Source organism: Ascaphus truei, chromosome 2 (genome assembly GCF_040206685.1).
Source record: "Ascaphus truei isolate aAscTru1 chromosome 2, aAscTru1.hap1, whole genome shotgun sequence".
NCBI classification, from domain to species: domain Eukaryota; kingdom Metazoa; phylum Chordata; class Amphibia; order Anura; family Ascaphidae; genus Ascaphus; species Ascaphus truei.
In genome coordinates, this window is record NC_134484.1 from 404,719,216 (window position 1) to 404,741,219 (window position 22,004).

The following is a 22,004-nucleotide window of genomic DNA, read 5'->3' on the forward strand; positions in this document are numbered from 1 at the left end:
TTACCATCCCCTGGTTTCTGTCACAGCACACACACACACACACACACACACACACACACACACACACACACACACACACACACACACACACACACACACACACACACACACACACACACACACACACACACACACACACACACACACACACACACACACACTGTGTGTGTGTGTGTGTATATATATATTAACTGATAAATAGAGATATATATATATATAAAAGAAAAGAGAAAAAAGTAACCCGTATAGGAGCACTCAGGTATGCAAAAGATTAATATATTTATTTATTTGACACAATGCAAAAAGAATTGAATAAACAGTACATGATTAAAAACACTTAAAAAAGAGGCATGGACCCCTGTCACGATTGCTACCCTAAAACACTAATAAGCAACACTAGGGAATGACATGCATTGTCAACCCTATACGTAGATAGGATAGTGACTCAAACAACACTAGGGTTAGTCAAAATAGATCACAATAGGTTATTGGGTTCAAAAGGCACCTATACAAAGCTAATGATGATTCACACTACACACCAAAAGGTGGACTGTTCAAAATATATATAACAGTCACCAGGCATCACACATCTGCATTACCATACAATGATTTGACCAATACCTTCAACATAAATCCTATGTAGGAAAGGTAGTGAGATTGAATAAAGTCCCTAGGTGTGTAGAGTAGTAGAATGGGTGAAATAGCATATATAGGAAAATGCCTAATGGACGCCTATAACATAACCTTGTGTTAATAGTCAGTGCCCCTAATGCAAGAAATAAAGGTCACAGTCCAGAAAAATAGAGTGCATGAGTGCTGGGTAGCATAGTTACGTGAGCCAATGGGTCAGGGGTCCTGCCTAGCACCCCCACTCCGACGCGTTTCGTCCAGAGACTTTGACTAGGAGTGGTGAGGGAACTAAAGCTGAATGCTGTTTATGTAGGGGTATTTTTCGCGCCAAAAACGGATGAGGGCGGCAGCAGCTGCAGGTGCTTAAAATAGATTACTGCTGTGTTCCGTATCTGCGTGTCAGACTGGCACGCGAGTAGTGTGCGCATGCGCAGCTTGTAGATATTGATTTCTATATATATGTCCACTGCGCATGTGCCTTTTAGTGCGTGTCAGCTTGGACCGCACACCGCGCATGCGCGCTGTGTGTCTATTGGTCCATGTACTGGCAGTCTCAAGAATAGCAGGGAGAGTAGTGATGATTGTCCAAAGTCACTTATCACATACTATAAAGGGGATTGATGTGACTAATGTCCACTAATGTTTAGAAGAGCAACAGATATAATTTAAAACAAATCTAAGTAGTACCACAGAGAGAGGCATGTGTATAGGAGCTGCAACAGCGCACCCTAATGGAGCGGAGGTATATTGAGTGCATGTTTTTAAAGCACAATGAGCTATGTATCTTCAAAATTTGTATCAATTAGTATAACACATCCAAAATTGTGCAATACAAAGAGGGATTGAAAAACATTTGCAACATATATAAATGTCCAAAGTATAGTTAATGAATCCATAATGTCCAAATTATTAGTCCCATAAGTCCAGAAGTGTGCCTGTTTATGTTTGATCCAGGTATATCCATAGTCGAAGTTTTATGGCATCTGCGGTTACGCCATCTCCATGATGCACCGTTCTGCGGATGCGGTCCACCGTTCCGTGGTGCACGGACCATACAGAGACCCTCCTGCACAAGCAATGGGAATCAGGACGATGCACTCCAAATATCATGGCCGATCTGGCCCCTGGTCAGGAAAGTCTCCAGCTTGAGCCTTGCACGTGCATGCAGTATCTAAAAGATTAGACAAAATACATGCAATAAGTGCACTCATCAGAGTAGTTATAGATTATTTAGCTGTAAACAGACAAAGTTAGGGCAGTTATATATTACAGGAACATGGCATAGCCAATATAGTCATTCAGACCTTTCGGAATCATTGAGTTGATTTGTGTAATCCACCTGGTCTCTTTTTTTAGGAGAGCTTTTTCCAGGTCGCCTCCACGTATGCCAAGGGAGACTTTGTCAAGCGCAAAGGCCCTAAGTAACGTGGTGTCCGCCGCATGTTTGTTCATAAAATGCCTGGCGACACTTGTGATTTTTTTGAAGCCATCAAGGTCCCTTTGCGCATTTTTGATGTTCCTGACATGTTCCAAGACCCGAAATCTGAGTTCTCGTGTAGTCATACCTACATATGGTAAATCACAGGGGCAAAGTATACAGTGGATAACCCCTGTAGATTTACAATTTAGTGTGGAATGAATTGTGTAGACATGAGTCTTTTGACTATTTGTGAATGTTAGTCTGTTTTCCATGTGTTTGCAGGCTGAGCATTTGGAGCATTTGGTAAATCCTATGCGTGGGGTAACGGACAAAAATGTTTTGTCGACATGAGGGATGTAATGACTATTGACCAAGGTATCTTTAAAATTAGGTGCCCTGCGGCTTGTCATAGTGACTTGTTTGCCCAGGGCTTGTACCAGGTCAGGATCTGTCATCAACACCCCCCAATGTCGCTGTAACGCCCCGCGTAGTAATGGCCATTGCTGATTGTAAGACCCCACAAAGCGGATCGCTTTTTTATCTCTTGTCTTTAACTTGGGTCGTAAAAGGGAAGTGCGGGTTTTGCTCAGGCTGTTACGGTACCCTCTCTCTACCATAGTCTTGCTATAGCCTCTTTGTAAAAATCTTGATTTCATTTCCCTTGATCTTAAGTCAAAGTCATGACTTGAAGAGACATTTCTCTTCAGTCTCAGAAATTCGCTTGTGGGGATACCTTTCACTTGGTGGTGGGGATGGAAGCTTTTGGCATGCAAGATCGAATTTGTGGCGGTATGTTTCCTAAAAATGTCAGTACATAACACTCCACCCTCACCAATGCTGATTGTCAAGTCCAGAAACTCAATTTTCGTTGGACTCGACTGAAATGTCAGTCTAATGTTTAGATCGTTGTGGTTGAGGGCACCGATAAACGCACTAAATCCACCAGCATTACCTCGCCAGAGGACAAGCACGTCATCGATGTACCTCAACCACAGCAAAACGTGCTGTGTATGCACTTGGTTCTCATCAGTAAAAACCACCTCTCTCTCCCACCAGCCCAGGAAGAGGTTGGCATAGGAGGGTGCACAGGTCGCGCCCATAGCAGTGCCTCTTTTCTGCAAATAGTATCTGTGTTTAAAGATGAAGTAGTTGTGGGACAATATAAAGTAAAGTAAGTTAATAATCAGCTCAATCAAGTCACCTGTAAGATTTTGCATTGATAGGTAAAACTTGGCTGCTTTTAAACCGTCTTTATGATGGATGCATGTGTAGAGAGATTCTACATCACAGGTCGCGAGGAGAACGCCTTCATCGACCGTGATGTTCTCCAATTTAGACAATACATCCATGGTGTCCCTTAAAAAAGATGGTAAAGTTTCAACAGACAGTTGCAGAAAGAGGTCAATAAATCTACATATGGGCTCACTCAAACCCCCTATGCCTGATACTATAGGTCTACCCGGGGGGTGGGAGAGGTTCTTGTGTATTTTTGGTAATATATAGAAGGTGGGTACAACTGGACATTTTGTCACCAGAGCATCCATGTTGTGCTGAGTGATTATCCCATCTAAGACGGCAGCTCGGAGTAAACTCTCAAGCTCCTCCTTAAACTGAATAGTGGGGTCCCTACTCAGCTCAACATAGCACCGGGTGTCTCTAAGTTGTTTAAAAACTTCTCGCTCATACATCACCTTCGGCCATATGATCACATTTCCCCCTTTATCGCTTGGTTTGATCTCCACCTCTTTAAGGTCGCGTAGCTCTGCAATTGCTCGTCTTTCCGCTTTGGATAAATTCTGTTCACCTTTCTTGATGTTGATTTTATTGAAATCCTCCGTAACTAATTTTGCATAGATTTCTACCTGTGGGCACACTTGCCATGGTGGGCAAAAGCTGGATTTGGGTTTAAGTTTGGATAGTAACATGTTCTGGTCTACTTGAACAACACCCTGTTCAGAATGTAGTGTGTCAAGGTCTCCTATCGCCAATGTTTCCTGTTCGTTCCATTCCATAAATAAAGGCATATCTTGATCTGGGTCATGTGGTTTGTTGAAGTACTTATATAGAAGCAATTTTCTACAAAATAGCTGCAGGTCTTTTGACCATTCAAAGAGATCCATTGACATGGTGGGGCTGAAAGAGAGGCCCTTCTGCAAAACACTGAGTTGGTCTGCACTTAAAACAATGTCTGACAGGTTTATTACTGTAAGGGTTTCAGTAGGCTCTGAGGACTTGGGCAAGGGATCAGGCAGTCCAGTTAGTTTCTTTTTCTTTGTTGCCTTTTTCCCTCTTCTTGTCCTCCTTTTTGTAATGTACTCCTTGCCCCTTTGTCTAAAAAAGCCTTTTCCCTGTATGTGCTAGTGTTAGGACCCCCCTCTAGGTCGGACGACTCTATATCTGAAGCTGTTATTTCAGAGGAAGTGGATGCCGCAGTGGCTCTCTGTTGGTTTTTGTGTTTTTTGTTAAATCTTTTCCCTTTTTGCCACTTGTATACTTTGTTGTTCTTATAATCGTCTTGATCTCTTTCAAATTTTTTCTTTTTAAATTCTATTAAGTCTTTCTCAAATTTTTCAAGATCTAATTCTATTTTTGCAAAGGATTGCCTTTCCGTTTCTGTGAGTCCCGATTTAATTGACTCTATTTGATCGGATACCTCCACCACTACTGCTTTATCATGCTCAATCAAGATTTGTATTAGTTGAAATGAGCATGTTGACAGTGCTTCCTCCCATCTTTGTTTATATGTGGTGTCTGTAAAATCAAAGGAGGGGAAGGTTTGGAGACGAAGACCCCTAGGAATAAATTTGTATTCTGTATACTTTTCAAGTGCTGTCTTCGTCCACCAAACCCGCAACCTCCTCTGTGATAAATGTTTTAAATCTCTCAATTTGTCTGTGCTTCCATTGCTCTGTGCTGTTTGTGGCTGCGTATTGGCTGATGGATCTATATTGAAAGCTGCATCTGCAGTAGCTTTCCTGTTCACCTCATTTGCGAAAAAATCCATGAAAACAGTGTGTCAAATAAATATAAGTGAGCCAAGGTTAATTGAAATCCAACAAAGCGGATATAAAGAATATATTCAAATAACGGGGGAAAAAGCAGGGGGGAGGAATAGGGAAAGAAAACCTCGCATCTACTTATACAGTATTTGTGCCACCATGGGCCAAAGTAATGTCCTGTTCGATTTACATAAGTAAGGTATGGCGGTGCTCACGGGTTGTGAATAATATAAAAGAAAAGAGAAAAAAGTAACCCGTATAGGAGCACTCAGGTATGCAAAAGATTAATATATCGGAGTGGGGGTGCTAGGCAGGACCCCTGACCCATTGGCTCACGTAACTATGCTACCCAGCACTCATGCACTCTATTTTTCTGGACTGTGACCTTTATTTCTTGCATTAGGGGCACTGACTATTAACACAAGGTTATGTTATAGGCGTCCATTAGGCATTTTCCTATATATGCTATTTCACCCATTCTACTACTCTACACACCTAGGGACTTTATTCAATCTCACTACCTTTCCTACATAGGATTTATGTTGAAGGTATTGGTCAAATCATTGTATGGTCATGCAGATGTGTGATGCCTGGTGACTGTTATATATATTTTGAACAGTCCACCTTTTGGTGTGTAGTGTGAATCATCATTAGCTTTGTATAGGTGCCTTTTGAACCCAATAACCTATTGTGATCTATTTTGACTAACCCTAGTGTTGTTTGAGTCACTATCCTATCTACGTATAGGGTTGACAATGCATGTCATTCCCTAGTGTTGCTTATTAGTGTTTTAGGGTAGCAATCGTGACAGGGGTCCATGCCTCTTTTTTAAGTGTTTTTAATCATGTACTGTTTATTCAATTCTTTTTGCATTGTGTCAAATAAATAAATATATTAATCTTTTGCATACCTGAGTGCTCCTATACGGGTTACTTTTTTCTCTTTTCTTTTATATTATTCACAACCCGTGAGCACCGCCATACCTTACTTATGTAAATCGAACAGGACATTACTTTGGCCCATGGTGGCACAAATACTGTATAAGTAGATGCGAGGTTTTCTTTCCCTATTCCTCCCCCCTGCTTTTCCCCCCGTTATTTGAATATATATATATATATATCTGCCACTGTTGTCAGCAAACAGGCCTTGTGTTAATGAGATATAAATGTTAGGACACTTGCTAAAATCATGGTATCAGTATGATTGAGCCCCTAATTCACTCAGCTGTATTTAACTTTGAATATGATTAAAACAAGGCCTACTTACACACATCAATGCCTTTAGTTTAGCACTCTATATATCATATATATATATATAATCAGATTGAACAGTACAGGCCTTCATGCCTGCAAAGAGGCCTTGTTTGCTGTTAAAGACAACTTCTACACAGATTACTCAATTAGGCCCTCAAACATACTCACCCATTAATGTTATATACTGTAATGAACTGTTAAGATAATTACAACAAGGCCTGTTTGCACACAAGGCCTTCAATGTAGCTATATATATATATATATATATATATATATATATATATATATATATATATATACACACACACAATATATAGTTAATTATATATAGATCTATATAAATATATCAACATATATATTTATCTAATTGTATATATATATATATATATATATATATATATATATATATATATATACAGTGTTCGAAAAACCTATACATTTGCTCGCCCCGGGCGGGTGGATTTAACCCCCGGGCGAGTAAATATTGGCCCAAGCAGCACAGGTTTGGTACTAGGTGGCGAGTAGATTTTTTTGTGTGGCGAGTAGATTTTTTGGTGATTTGTCAACCACTGTATATATATATATATATATATATATATATATATATATATATATATATATATATATATATATATATACATGTAGAGGTATCAGTACCGTGTTAGCCGAGCTTCAATAATCAAAAAATAAATAGATGATACCGTTCTGTGGCTAACGAAATGCTTTTATTTGTGCGAGCTTTCGAGATACACTGATCTCTTCTTCCGGCGATGTTACAATGAATGAAGCAAGGATTACTTAAAAACAGTGTCTCTTGGAATGTTATCGGTGCTGGTCCTTCCCCCGATGTGGATGTGTTTTATGGCTAGAGGTGTCAAATTTATGATTTATGAAGCAATCGAATCAACGTCAGAGGAAAGGGCAACCGTGGGTCAAATCTATGACTTGATACAAAAGAAATATCCATACTACCAAGAACCTGACAAACAACGAAATTTTAAAACTTCTGTACGATTCACTTTACCCGCAAATGAATGTTTTGAGCGTGTCCATGATCGGCTAGATCAACGATATGGATGCTGGCATGTTGCGCCATCATTTAAACTTACCATGGAACATGGAACATATCTTCTGTTCAATAGCATATTTTTGCCTAATACCAGTTACACTGAAGCCGCACCGACTGTCGCGTCTGCTGATATACCTGCACCCTCCATTCATCAAGACCAGATGCAAGATGGACATAACTACTATGATATGTGTCAAAACTTATATGGGCAATACCAATGTGGATGTGAAAACAACCAACAACTGTGCATACCTCTGGACGTCTTGTTTGAAGAAGCCACTGCTGATCCATATGACGCCCTCATGTAGATGTGTGTGATTCAGGATTCAACGGTTGCCTCAACCATGGATGATACTGTTGTGCCTTCCTGGAGCGAGCAGTTGCAGCCAAATCAGTTTTGACTTCTACAAGAATGGTAAATACAAATTTCGTTATGCCTTTACTCAAATTATATATGTGTACATTAATAATATACACCATTTGTTAGCCAAATGAGTGGATATAGCTTAACATTGCAGACAGCCTTACATGTAGCGTGCACAAAGACTTTATTTCTTATAACAATATACTACATGAAGAACCATTAGTACACATTGGTGATGGAGTTTTAAATCATAGATTATTATCGCTTTTAAAGTATCATTTCAACATGTTACACTAACTGCAACACACACACACCTCATTGTTTAGCATTCAACATATAAAAACAAAGTGTCGCCCACATATGACGTGGGAACGTGGTCATGTCCCAAGGCGTCCTTAAAAAGGTTACCGATGCAAGCCCCACCCCCAACCGACGTGCGCGCGTGAAACAGTATTGGCTGTGCCCGTAGCTTATTGTTACAGTCAGTGCAGTGTGTCATGCGCGCGCGTCGGTGGGGCGATACGTGCACAGCGCTGGAGGCCAATGTTCATTCAGTGGGAGGGGTTTTTGCATGCATTTCACGGTGCCTTAACATGACGTCACACGTATTTTGTTCTCTCATTGGCTGATCGTCCGGTTTTGCCGTGGGCACACGTCCGTTTACAAAGTTTAGATATGTACGTGTGTAGAAGTGAATTTGTTTCGCTTCCATATCATAACTTTCTGCCATGATATGCATAATGCTAGCAGCACCATGGAGGGACATGTATTGAACGCACAGCGTAAACATCGTTTTGCGCATGCGCTAAGACTTAGTCCACACATTCGTGACGTGCGCGCGCAACAGACGTTGTGCGCGCACATTATTATGTATACAGGCACCGGAACAAACATATCAGTAGTATTGCCAGCAACGCCATTAGAAAAATGAGACAGTTCACTATCTGTAGTTTTATCCTTGCAGTTTAAACATATACGTAACTTATGCGTGAATATCCACAATCATACAGTATAGAGATGTGTTAAGCGTTGTCATGCTGAGACATAGATAAATGAGCAATCTTTGAACATCATGTGTTTGCTGTATTTCACAGATGTCGAGGATGAATACATGGGACCAATGTATGATTTCAGATGGGCCAATCGTTATATTAGATGATTGTGACGACTAGCGAACAACTATTATAATAAATATGTAACAATGCTTTCAATGATTGGTGCGCAGATTAACAATCACTACATAATGTTATCCTATTGTGCAAATATTTACTATACACTTAATTATCATAATGATGTTGCTAAGCACTGTAATTAGAACTTATATTGATATTTTTTTCTTTTCTACTAACATTATATGTATTGCCATGTGATATATGCAACCAACATTATCACTCAGCAAACACATTAATCTACTATATATTATAATCTCACGTGTGACTTGTCAAATAATGTAAATGCTACATACCAATTCCAGAAAAACAAGAAAAAACACAAAAGCGCACCAAGATGAGAGATAGATATTGTATTAGCAACAAATAATAAAATTAGTAACTTACATATAAAATTTCTTTAATAATCCCCGATTCTGGTGTCTATCACAGGAGTAGGGCATCACATAGGAAGTATGAAGGGTAATCTCAGTTCTGAGAGATCAGACCCGCGCGCTGGGGCTGTCTCTGTTCACTCTCCTGTCCTCCACGTGTGGTAGCGTGGTGCGGAGTGTAGCGCGCATGTGCAGGAACCGGGGCCTTCAATAGGTGTCCTTAGGATGCCTGTCCGTTTTTGATAGCATAGAAACGATCGGAAATAAGCAGGAACGGTACACTTGAGTGTGTACTGGTGGTGGGTAGTAAAACCGCCAGCCACAACAGTCGCAACGCGTTTCGTTTAACAAAGTAAACTTCTTCAGGCCTGAAGAAGTTTACTTTGTTAAACGAAACGCGTTGCGACTGTTGTGGCTGGCGGTTTTACTACCCACCACCAGTACACACTCAAGTGTACCGTTCCTGCTTATTTCCGATCGTTTCTATGCTATCAAAAACGGACAGGCATCCTAAGGACACCTATTGAAGGCCCCGGTTCCTGCACATGCGCGCTACACTCCGCACCACGCTACCACACGTGGAGGACAGGAGAGTGAACAGAGACAGCCCCAGCGCGCGGGTCTGATCTCTCAGAACTGAGATTACCCTTCATACTTCCTATGTGATGCCCTACTCCTGTGATAGACACCAGAATCGGGGATTATTAAAGAAATTTTATATGTAAGTTACTAATTTTATTATTTGTTGCTAATACAATATCTATCTCTCATCTTGGTGCGCTTTTGTGTTTTTTCTTGTTTTGCTGATATTGGTATCACCATCGGGGTTCCGGTGGAGACCACATTTGGAGGTGGGGGAGACACCTCATAAACACAGAAGCAGCAAGAGAACTGAGAGGGACCAACACTCCAAGTTTAAAGAGCCAGAGCGCGGACTGAACTTTTCCCTACATACCAATTCGTACACATTGTATCTGAACGTACACAATAACAATAGGCAGGTGCTAGAAACTGTTTAGTCGTGTGAATGTTATATTATCACCTAAGTTGTAGTGGTAACCTGACATGCCTGAGCTAATGAATGTTAGGTACAGATCATTAAACCATGAACATTTGTGTGTACATTTAATTCACACGAGTAACTATAGTTTAGTGTTATTAGTAAACGTTCAACACATACATAGCTAAGTGAGGCAGATGATAAAAGCAACATTATTATGTTGTTTTATATTATTTCTGGTCGAAATACATGCATCACACAAAAACTACAACACACACACACACACTATGTTGCTGAAATGTGTGCGTATGCAAATGTCCACTTCATTTATGTTCATATGTTGACAGTAGTTATAAATGATCATGATCATTATGAAGAACTAACGTGAATGAAATAAAATTTTTATTAACTACATTGTCATTGTGTTGAATGATTTAGGAAAAGTTGAGAATCCAAAGAACTATACTTTGGAATGGTGTTAACATTTTGACAAATGTTAGATGAACGTCAAATCAACACACATCTTTCACTTATACATACACATGTGACAATGTAGTAATCAACATGAAGATGAAGTGAGACAAGAACTAATCACATACATTGCAATGTTAATGATGTTTAACACATTTGGGTCTTTTCATACAAACATGCATTGAGTGTTAACATCGCTCATGTGCATGAATGAATGTTATTACGTTGCCAAAATTACATGTTATGTCATGTACGTAAGTGTCATATTCTCTAGCCTGCTGTACCCATGCTTGGCCACCGGGACTGCTGCCACTCTCAATGTCTTGTTCTAGCCTGCAGTACCTATACTTGTCCACCGGGATTGCTGCTGCTAAACTAAGGAACATTCCAGACTATGATACCTGACACCTCTGCACCTGTGCTCCACCTCCCAGCCTGCCTACACTGGTGACACACTTTATTCGAGCTCGGCTAGTCCCACGAATTCGGGTATACCCGGGTATATTGAGGTTTGTGACTGTTTTCTGCCCGAGTGCATTGAGGTATTTTCCAGGCAGGGATTGAAGCATTTTATTCCCGCTGGCTGCAATACTGCACAGTATATATATATATATATACTGCATTACAATTCATGAATTTATGCCATCTGGTAGACACGCGAAGCATTGCAGCCTATTAAATCCTAATCATTATCATTTAACAGATCAGCCGCCCGTCAGCCAGGCATGAACCCAGGCTGGGAAGGCAAACGCAACAGGGCTTGTCAGAGGTGAGGAGCGGCGCATTCCAGGTATCTGCCAGGTACATACTGGGTATTTGCTCGAATAAAGTGTGTCGGTGCAGTATATAAACCTCCCATTCCTGTTTCTCCCTTGCCTCTGTTTCAAGTCAGACTCCTATGCACATGCCTCTGATCCTGATCTGTTCCTGTACCTGTATTTGAGTCTGTTCACAGTAAGGCCCTTGCTGGTTATCTGGCTTGTCCCTGTTTGTTCCCGTTCTCAGTCCCTGCTCCCAGACCTGTCCCTGCTCGCCTGTCCTGTTCCAGTCTCCTCGTTGCCGACCTCTGCTTGTTACCTGACTTCGCTACCTGCCGCCTGCCTCAGACCCCTGCTTGTTACCTGACTGTGCTATCTGCCGCCTGCCTCTGATCTCTGCTTGTGACCCCTACTACGCTCCTGCTGTTCCGGCCACCGAGATCCTACCCGCCACAGGAGTCTCCCATGACAGAAAACAGAGGCCACTTCTGGATCTCGCTGGAACAGATTCTCTGCCTTCCTGCTTCAGCAGACCCCATCCGCTTGGAGGAAGATAAGTACTTTTTTTATTTTTTTTTAAATCCCAGTTGGGATCCTGAAGATTTTGTTGCTGCAAAGGTTTCTGCAGGGTTTTTTGTGCCACTTTCTCCCTGAGAAGAATTCCCTTTTACTAAAAAAAAAAAAAAAAAAAAAAAACCCTCCCTGCAGTACTGTACCTGTTTTTGCCATTTTTCAGACTTTCATTACCTGGACAAGAATTGTCTCTGCATTGTGGGTGGGCCACTGCAGATTTTCAGACTCACATTTCTATTTAAGACACATTTCCTCTTTACTGGTTTCTTGGGAAGTGTGGTTTCCCCATGTCTGAAATTATGGCTCCCACTCAAAAAACAGTCTTGAGCAGTAAATGTGAACACAGTACCACTGATTCTTCAGAACTTCTCAAAGCAAGGAAGAAGAGGAAAAAGAAGGGATGTATTAATGTAGAAGTTGAAATTAAGGATGAACCTTTAACCCCAGAGTCTGCATTTGATGAAAGGGATATGCTGCAGTTTAAGGCAACTCACAGACTTATCCCAAGAATAGTGGAAGAAAAGAACGATGTATTTAATCCAGGAAAAGATGCCCTAACTCAGACACTTCAATCTGCACGAAAAGAGATTGATTGTCTTCATGGACGTTTAGATAAAGCGCAAGAAGCCAAGGCTGCACTACAGAGCTGTCTATCCTCAGCAATTGCTAAGTGTGTTCTCCAGGAAAAAGAAAAGCACCAGTTGGAGAGTGACCTGGATGTCATGTCAGGTGAGCTGGAGAGGTCATATGCTGATGCTGCTGAGGATCAGCGCCTCGTTTCTAAAAGTAACGAATTCCTGGAAATCTCTATGAAGGAAATTGACAGGCTTAATACAGAGCTTAAAGTCTCCCAGGAGGAGATTTGCTACTTCAAAAAAGAGATGGAAGTCGTTCGGGAGGAGAGATGCTACTTGAAAACAGAGCTACGTTCTCTGTCCAAGCCAGTGAAGGAGATAAAAGACTCCATGAATCAGAAGAGGAGAAGAGACTATTGATTGAAGAAAAGTCAAGGATGCAATTAGCACTGGAAAAAGCAGAGGGTGACTGGGAAAAAGAAAAATATCAGTTGGAGAATGACAGGGTGATCTTGTCAAGTAAGCTGGAGAAGGCCTACGCTGATTCTGCCCAGTACCAGACTTTCATGGCTCAAGTTGATGCAGCACTGGAAGCATCTCAGAAATGGGTTCACAGGCTTACTACAGAGCTGGAAGCCTCTAAGGAGAAGAGTTGCCATTTCAATACAGAACTATGTTCATTGAGAGAAATATTCGAAGGGTTAAATATCAGTTTTGAAACTGTAACCCAAGAGTGCAAGAATCTCTATGTCCAAGTCAGTGAAGGAGATAAGAAACTCCATGAATTAGGAGAGGAGAAGAAACAGTTGGCCCGGGAAAAAATAGACGTGCAGACAGCACTGCAGGATGCAGAGAGAGTGCTGCAAGAAGAACGTGTCTCCCTGGAGCAGCGCACACAAGCAGAAAATATGCTACAGAGTCAGCTGCAAGAACTGCATACACATCTGCAGGACACGAAAGAGAAATGGGTGAATGCTGAGGGAAAGCAGCGAGTTCTGCAGGAAGAAAGTTTCCAGACTGCCTACAAGGTAAAAATGCTGCAAGAGTATCTGAGTACCCAGTGTGTCCCCAAAGAGCAGCATGAGGAGCTGAAGGCCACACTGAGCATAACCAGAGCCTCTCTGGAGGAGGAGCTTAGAGCCCAGGTAACCCTGTTTGAGAGGGAGCACAAGGCGGTCCAGAAACTGAAGCAAGACTTAGAGGAGCAGAGACACTGCTCCATCCCTAACAGCCAGTACACCCAAGAGAAAGAGACCTGGAAAAGACAAGCTGCTGAGATCATAGCAAAGGAATTTGCAGAGCTCCAAGACGTGATGAGGGATGCATGGAAACTAGTTCAAAATGATCTCAGTGAAGAGATGAAAGTCCTGAGAAGAGAATTGCAGTATGCACTTAACCAGGGATCTCTCACTGAGGAGTGGAAATTGCAACAATACCTAAAAAAGGAAGAACTAAAGCTGACAGCTGAACACACATCACAGCATCTCACAGCGCTGCTGATCGCTGAGCTCAAGACACAGCTTGCCAAAAAAGAGAGGGAGGAGGTGTCCGTCCGTCAACTGGTTGGCCTGACACTGCGCTATCAGGTCAAGATGGCTGAGGCCTGCAAAGTGTTGAATAAGACAGCCCATGAGAAGGCCCGGCTGCAGCTGGAGCTGGACAAGGTCTGGGATGAGTACCGGCAGCTACAGGTCAGAAATAAAGAAAACGAAATACATTTAAGCCTTGTTCTAAGTCAGCTGGGAGATATGGAGTCACGACTCAACTCCAAAGAAGCTGAACTGACAATTGCTTTGAGTGGGAAAAGAAGTACAGAAGGACAGCTTCAAGAAAACTCAAATAGCTGGTCTTTCATTCGGTGATGCCACGAAACGGCAGTCGCAAGAGGAGGCCATGGAGAGCGAACTCTGTATCCCCACTGACTCATGTGGAAAGGCTGCACCCGTCCTTGATGCCCACGTTCCTGATGTCTCTGCCCCTGCTTTTGGGTTGAGCGCACCCATTCGGAGGTTCCCTGCAGCACCCAATATACCTGTGGAGTACACTCTGCCCGGTGACAAACCACCAGAGGTGGGTCACCTTGAGTCCACTTTTCATCAAGGCCTCCGGGAAGAGCCTGGAGGATCGTCCGGAGAACGCTCTTGGGAGGGGGGAGTAATGTCATATTCTCTAGCCTGCTGTACCCATGCTTGGCCACCGGGACTGCTGCCAGTCTCAATGTCTTGTTCTAGCCTGCAGTACCTATACTTGTCCACCGGGATTGCTGCTGCTAAACTAAGGAACATTCCAGACTATGATACCTGACACCTCTGCACCTGTGCTCCACCTCCCAGCCTGCCTATATAAACCTCCTATTCCTGTTCCTCCCTTGCCTCTGTTTCAAGTCAGACTCCTATGCACATGCCTCTGATCCTGATCTGTTCCTGTACCTGTATTTGAGTCTGTTCACAGTAAGGCCCTAGCTGGTTATCTGGCTTGTCCCTGTTTGTTCCCGTTCTCAGTCCCTGCTCCCAGACCTGTCCCTGCTCGCCTGTCCTGTTCCAGTCTCCACGTTGCCGACCTCTGCTTGTTACCTGACTTTGCTACCTGCCGCCTGCCTCGAACCCCTGCTTGTTACCTGACTGCACTATCTGCCGCCTGCCTCTGATCTCTGCTTGTGACCCCTACTACGCTCCTGCTGTTCCGGCCACCGAGATCCTACCCGCCACAGGAGTCTCCCGTGACAGTAAGGATTTGAAAACACACTGCACAATAACCACCATGTGTAGAAAAACGCACGGACACAATACAGAAACGACACGTTTCAATTGTCACAACTTTTTCATTACGTTCTCTTTATACATCGTGTAACTATACCTGTATCGAGGTTTGCACATCTTATGACAGATGTGAATTCAAATACATACTATGAGCAGTCCTTGGAGTGATATACCTTGAAAAAGAAAACATGAATGAATATAAATCATTGTCAGGACATGTTCATTAAGTTAAGCAACACACAGAAGTGACAATTTTGTATGTGATATGAAACAAAATCTAGAATACGTCAAATATGATCTTAAATACACAATAGTCTACACATCATTGTGACACACATGTCACACTCCAAAAGAAAAATTGTATGTAACCATACTGCACTAGCTATTGGCTACCGACATAGTAGTTTTATTGTTTATGCATAACCAAAAAGAGCATGTACAGAAAAAATAGATTTACTACACATTATTTCCTCACGTACACACAACACCTTTTAGTGGTAAGAAGTATAATACAACCTGTTGATGAATGACATACCGGTGCCACATGCAATTGTCCACACAGCAGAGAAGAGAAAGGTGTGAGAACCATATTCATCTGTTTCCTAAGTGAATGGTATTTGGACACATGTATTTATCATTACAATGAATGAATACATCTATGTAGTACTATGAACATATATGTATTTGCTTACATGAAAAATATGTGTTTATGACATTCCGACGTGTCTCCACACCACTGGCTGTTTGCTCAGTGTCAGCTGGTAAATGTACGGGATGCTCCTCCTCCAAGCCCTGACGTATGTCGGTTTCTAAATTATTTCGGAGTGCCAGATTGTGCAAAATGCAACATGCAATTATAATATCTGACACTTTAGCAGGCTTATATTGAAGTACCCCACCAGTTCTATCTAGACACCTACAGTAAATCGTGTCTTCAGAAGCCCAAATGTTCTCTCTATGACGGATCGTGTAGATATATGTGCCGCGTTATACCTCTCCTCTGCTTCACATTGAGGGTTTGCCACCAGGGTCAACAGCCACGGCCTAATTCCGTATCCTGAGTCACCTATAATCCATCGTGCACAAATATGATACAATTTGTGTTAACATTATTACATTCAACAGTTCATAGAAAAACTAGAGTTGTTTGTTAACACATCATAATATGTACTCACCCACCAGCCAACCAGGTCCAAAATAGGAAAATTTGGCTACCACATGCATAATCTTCATCGTGGCATCGCATACCACCTGTACATTCAGGGAATGGTAGCGCTTACGGTTGCGGTAAGCATGCTCACTCTGACTAGGCGGGATCAAAGCAACATGGGTGCAATCTATTGCACCCATCACACATGGTATCCCGGCTATGGTATAAAAGCCATTCCTCACTTCCAGCCACTCTGTGTGCTCTGTAGGAAAATGAATATAATTCCTAGCGCGTCTATTCAGTGCACATAGAAACTGGGTAAAGTCCCGCGAGAATGTAGATTGCGAGACCCCGCCCACTATGCCCACAGTTGTCTGGAATGACGCGGAAGCAAGATAATGTAATGAGCACAGCAATTTAACAAGCCCAGGGACTGCACGACCTCTGGCTGTCACAAAATCTAAATCTCCCCACAGCTCTTCATAAAGAGCTAAGATTGCTGCTGAACTCAAACGATAGTGATTTATAATCTCCTCCTCACTCATCCCATCTAACATGGTTCTCTCCCTGTACAAACGAGGATGAGGCACAACTTCTCTCCTCTCTCTTCTCCTCTCATCTCCTTGCCCTCTCCCTCTCCCTCTCCTCTCCGCGTCCCTGTCCCTGTCCCTGTCTCTGTCCCTGTCTCTGTCCCTTCCTTGGCCTGTGACATTCTCTCCATAAGCAAGCATTTTCCTCCATCTTATAAATATTCGCATCATTTTCAGGTCTGTAGCTATGAATGCGCAGGTAATTGCCCTCCTTTAAATACCTATGTGATGATGTCAGGTGACTTGCTGAAGTGCAAGGTGTTACATTAACATATCCAAGTAGTTAACTCCAAACGGGTATCCAGTACGAATTAAAAGGATTATTTATGTGTGTTCACCAGGCAATCATGCTATTTGACAATGATGTCACGTTAAGCTTTGTACAAGAATTTATTCGCAAGTATTTATGGAATGTGTAATGCATGTACCACTTCTGAACGCAACACTCAGTCATCTCATTAGGATACAACCATGACATTGACGTTGAAAAAGTACATTGCCACATGTCTAATTTGGCATGTTATTGTCACATGTTCACATAAACTAATTGTAATGTGCATATGCATAATTTAATGCCATCAGGATACTTGCTATTGATTATGTTTCAATCGTGTAAAAATGAGTAACTATTATAGATGTGTGTATAAGTTAGCATGAAGTGATTCTAATGCATCGTGTACAATGTAAACATGCAATTTTATTGAGTGTCCAATTGCGGACGTCATCAAAAGAGGGAGGTCACAAAGTACATGAAAACAAACAGCTACATTTACATTTGATCATGCTTTACCCATTCAAAGCATTCTCTAATGTATACCAACATTACTATACGCTGGATCTGTTAGATGTGTGAAATCTGTTACATCATATAATAAATTGATGCACACTTAAGTAACATGTTTCATATTATATGACCTGTTCCTTTAAGAGTTTACTATTGGAGTTTCCCTTGACACATCATAACATTAAGACTAATGTGACACGCAAATCATCATAACATTGAAAGTACAATGTTCTGCCAATAATAAACGTAAGCGCTGACACGATGAAGTGAATGACATGACACTGTAATGCCAAGCAAATTTGTATTATGAGCAATAGAACGTAAACACTCCTATAAAGTTATAAGTCCCCGCTCCATTGACTCCATTGATGTAGAGATTAGGTTTTTTTCTAAGTGCCGTCCCGGCAACCTTGCCGATCCTTCTCCCCTCCAACTTGCCAACTTTAGTTGGCGGGACAAATTGCCGAATAAATCTCAATTTTTGAGTGCCGATCAGCACTGATAAGCTGATCGGGGCTACTAGAATACAGCCGATTTCAAAAAGTGCCGAAAAGTGCCGATAAGTGGGTTATCGGCAGCCGCATGCCGATAAATTTTTATCGGGAAGAAAAAATGCCGATTTTGACCACTCATCGGCGCTTACTGAATCTCAAATCCAATTTTGGCGGGAAAATTACGATAAAAGCCTTGTCGGCGCTTACTGCACGAGGCCCTATATTCTGACGTTTCCTTCACTAAGGATCTGACACGAAAGAGAACTATATTTCCGTAAAGTATATTCATTGGTTGATAGAGCAACTATTTAGAAAGTCATTCACTTCCTCTTTTGAACTAGTTGCTCTTTGGCAATAAAGTATCACAAACAGATCAGTTGCTGTGTTCCAAACAGCAGACTGTTTATTACTCTGGAAGCTGTAATAATAATAATGTGTTACACTTCGTAATATGATGTTAGATATCAACTGCAGCATTTCACAGACTGCAGCACAAAGCTAGACGTCGGCCATTATGTATTAAAAAAAAAATATCATCATATAATACCTGACACTTGAGATTTCAACTAGCCAAATGTCAATATGACTGTGCACATGAACGGATATAAATTGCAGTATACTCATTATTTATTCGGTCATTTTAGTTGTCTTCTGTTTGAATCTGTATCAATTAAACATTAAGGGATCTATGCTATAAGTGTTCATAAAAAAAATCGCCGGTGCCATTTAAATCACCGTTTTTTAAGCGTTGCTATCACGGTATTCAGAAAGCCTCGATTACCTTTGATAGCAAAATTCCCAAAACGGGGGAGTAGCCGGTGACGTGAAGATCGCCTATCTGAAAAGGCCTCACCTGGTGATTTCTTTCAGATGCAGAGAGAGCTGCTCAGAGAGAGCCACGTCTCGTTGTGCAAATCTCACCCCAAACGAATGTTTTTTTTTTTTACATAAATTTTAATACGTATTCCCACGGTCACGTGACGTGGGACATTTAAATGTATAGGACATACGGGCATCCCACAAAGGGGCCTGTATCTCGGGAAGCAGGGGGTCACCGGACCTCAAATCAATGCGATTCTGCTCTGGATACCCCTTGCTCATACACTAGTATTAACATTTATATTAAAACAGCTGCTACCCACAATAAACATTTAAAACACAACAACTCTAATACCCACCTCCTCTCCCCCACATGATTGATACCAGAGGCTGCGGGTGTCCCGGAGCCCTCAGGTGGTCCCCATGGGTGTCTGTGGGACCTTGGATGGTCCCAATGGGTGTTCAAGGGCCCTCAGGTGGTCCCCGTGGGTGTCTGTGGGGCCTCAGGTGTCTGTGTGGCCTCGTGTGGTCCCCGCGGGTTCTCATGTGGGCCCCGTGGGTTTCTGTGGGCCCTTGGGTAGTCCCCATTGGTGTCCGAGGGCCCTCAGGTGGTCCCCACAGGTGTCTATGGGCCCTTGAGTGGTCCTCATGGTGTCTGTGGGCCCTCAGGTGGTGTCTGGGGGTCCTCCGATTGTCCCTGTTGGGGTCTGTTTGTCCTCGGGTGATCCACACAGGTTTCCGGGGTTCCTCAGGTGGTCCCTATGGGTGTATGTGGGCCCTCGGGTGGTCCTCATGGGTATCCATGGGTCCTCAAGTGGTACCTGCGGGTTTATGGGGGTCATCAGGTGGTCCCCGCAAGTATCTGTGGGCCCTCGGGTGGTCCCTGTGGCTCCCCTCTGGCCTGTGGTACCAATACCCTGCCCTCCCACCCCCAACACATGCAGCACAGTAATGGGCAAAATAACTATTTTCCAGATATGGATAATAGCTCATTTGTCCATTATAAAATAAAACATTTGCCAGCCAGCATAAATAAAATAAATAAACTTTTCTACTTACCCCTGCCATCATGAAGGGCATCCTCATCAGCATTTTCCAGGTCCATGTCTTCCATTGCCAGAAAGAATACAAGAAAAATACAATCTAATAGCCCCTAACCCCTTAATCACCTTAGCGGTTAATAACCGCTATAGTAATTAAGGGGTTACACCCGTCCCCTGCTACTCACCCGGGAGCCCTAACCACCCACCCCGGGACCACTATACCCACCCTCAACCCATTGATTGGCATAGTGGTACATCATACCATATAATATGGGCATGATAAGCCACTATAGCAGTCAATGGTCATCCATTTAAAAAAGCATGAAGGCCAAAAATACACAATAATAAAAGATATACACAAGCACCTAATCACACAAATTAAATAAATAAAAGCACTAGCCAGCCAATTAAATACATAAAAGCACTAGCCAAGCAATTAAATAAATAAAAGCACAAGCCAACTAATCAATTTAATAAATATAAGCACTAACCAACAAAAAAATTAATTAATTTTTAAATAATAAAATAATAATACATTTATGTGTAAAAAGTGTTTAAGATGTGTCCTGTCACTGTTGGCTGTTTTTAGTTAGAAACGTGCCCATTAAGTAATCACCAGTAGTAAGGGTCCAAGATTGTTCTCACTATTGAAAAGCAGGAAGCATGTTCTTGATAGGAGTTCTCGACATAGTAATTCTGGAGTATGTTTGGACCAACCCAACCGGAAGGTTTCTAGTACAATCTTAATGAAATAAGTATGGAAGAAGTATGCAGTACATCGTGGTGGGTTACTAATCCAGGAGCCCAGAGTTTATTCCTGAGGCCCATTCGATATGGGGCATTACTTACTCTATGCAAGAGACTGCCTCTCTATCCCTTACTATGGGTAACAAGTCTAAGTATCTCCCCAGCATAGGAGTGAGAGCTACCATGGGATGGTCACAAATCATATTGTTTGTCATGAGTTTCTGTCTAGTAACCAGTATGTCAATGTCTGTGAAGTATTATCGACGGATGTCCAATAAAGCATCTTTTATTTATAAAAGTTTCTGGCGCTCATCCTTGTTATATTCAAGATTCAACGCCCAGTCTGCACTTGCCCAGCACCCTGCAAAGGCCTGAGAGACTTAGCACTGCCTATGTACTGTATATAGTAGAACTGATGTGACCTCCTTAAGAGTCAGATAAGGAGGGTTATACAATGGATACAAGTTACATATCAATTCACACTTACTTATTTCTACCTGTTTCTTCAAGTAATCAGACTGGATTCCAACACATACTTATTGTGACGGTAGGGGGTAGCCAGTCTTCATTAATAAAGATGGAGCCCGGCTGGCTGCTCATGAAACTGTATGGCAAGGGCTGAGTGTCAGCTCTTGGGTCTAACATTGTACCTTACTGTGTTGCCCTGTAATTCTGTTCCCCTTATACTGTCCCCCATAGGGTTATAAGCTAGGAACCATGTGTGTGGGCTTAACTATGTAAGCCCAGTGGGCCAGTTAATGCATTCTATGTTGTATTTCCTTTGACTCATAGTCCCGTAGCTGACTGTGCAAGCTTATAGGTGGGTTGCCTTGTATGGGTGTCCCCTTATGATAAATAGTTGCAGGGCAGAGACTTCTGGAACATGAGGAAAAAGGGGGATATTTGGGGGAAAACAGGATTAACCTGTATTGCCTGCCAGCAAGGTATTAGAGCTGGGTATTG

The 22,004-nt window shown here is 42.2% G+C and overlaps 1 long non-coding RNA gene across 1 annotated transcript; it reads right to left on the minus strand.

Annotated features, from left to right (window-relative positions):
* Window positions 1–328: 328 nt before the first annotated feature.
* On the minus strand, window positions 329–15,580 carry LOC142488757 (uncharacterized). The gene is made up of 3 exons (XR_012799638.1): window positions 15,512–15,580; window positions 7,624–7,775; window positions 329–1,801 (listed from the first exon to the last, which is right to left on the minus strand). It is a non-coding gene; the product is annotated as an uncharacterized LOC142488757 (long non-coding RNA).
* Window positions 15,581–22,004: the final 6,424 nt, after the last annotated feature.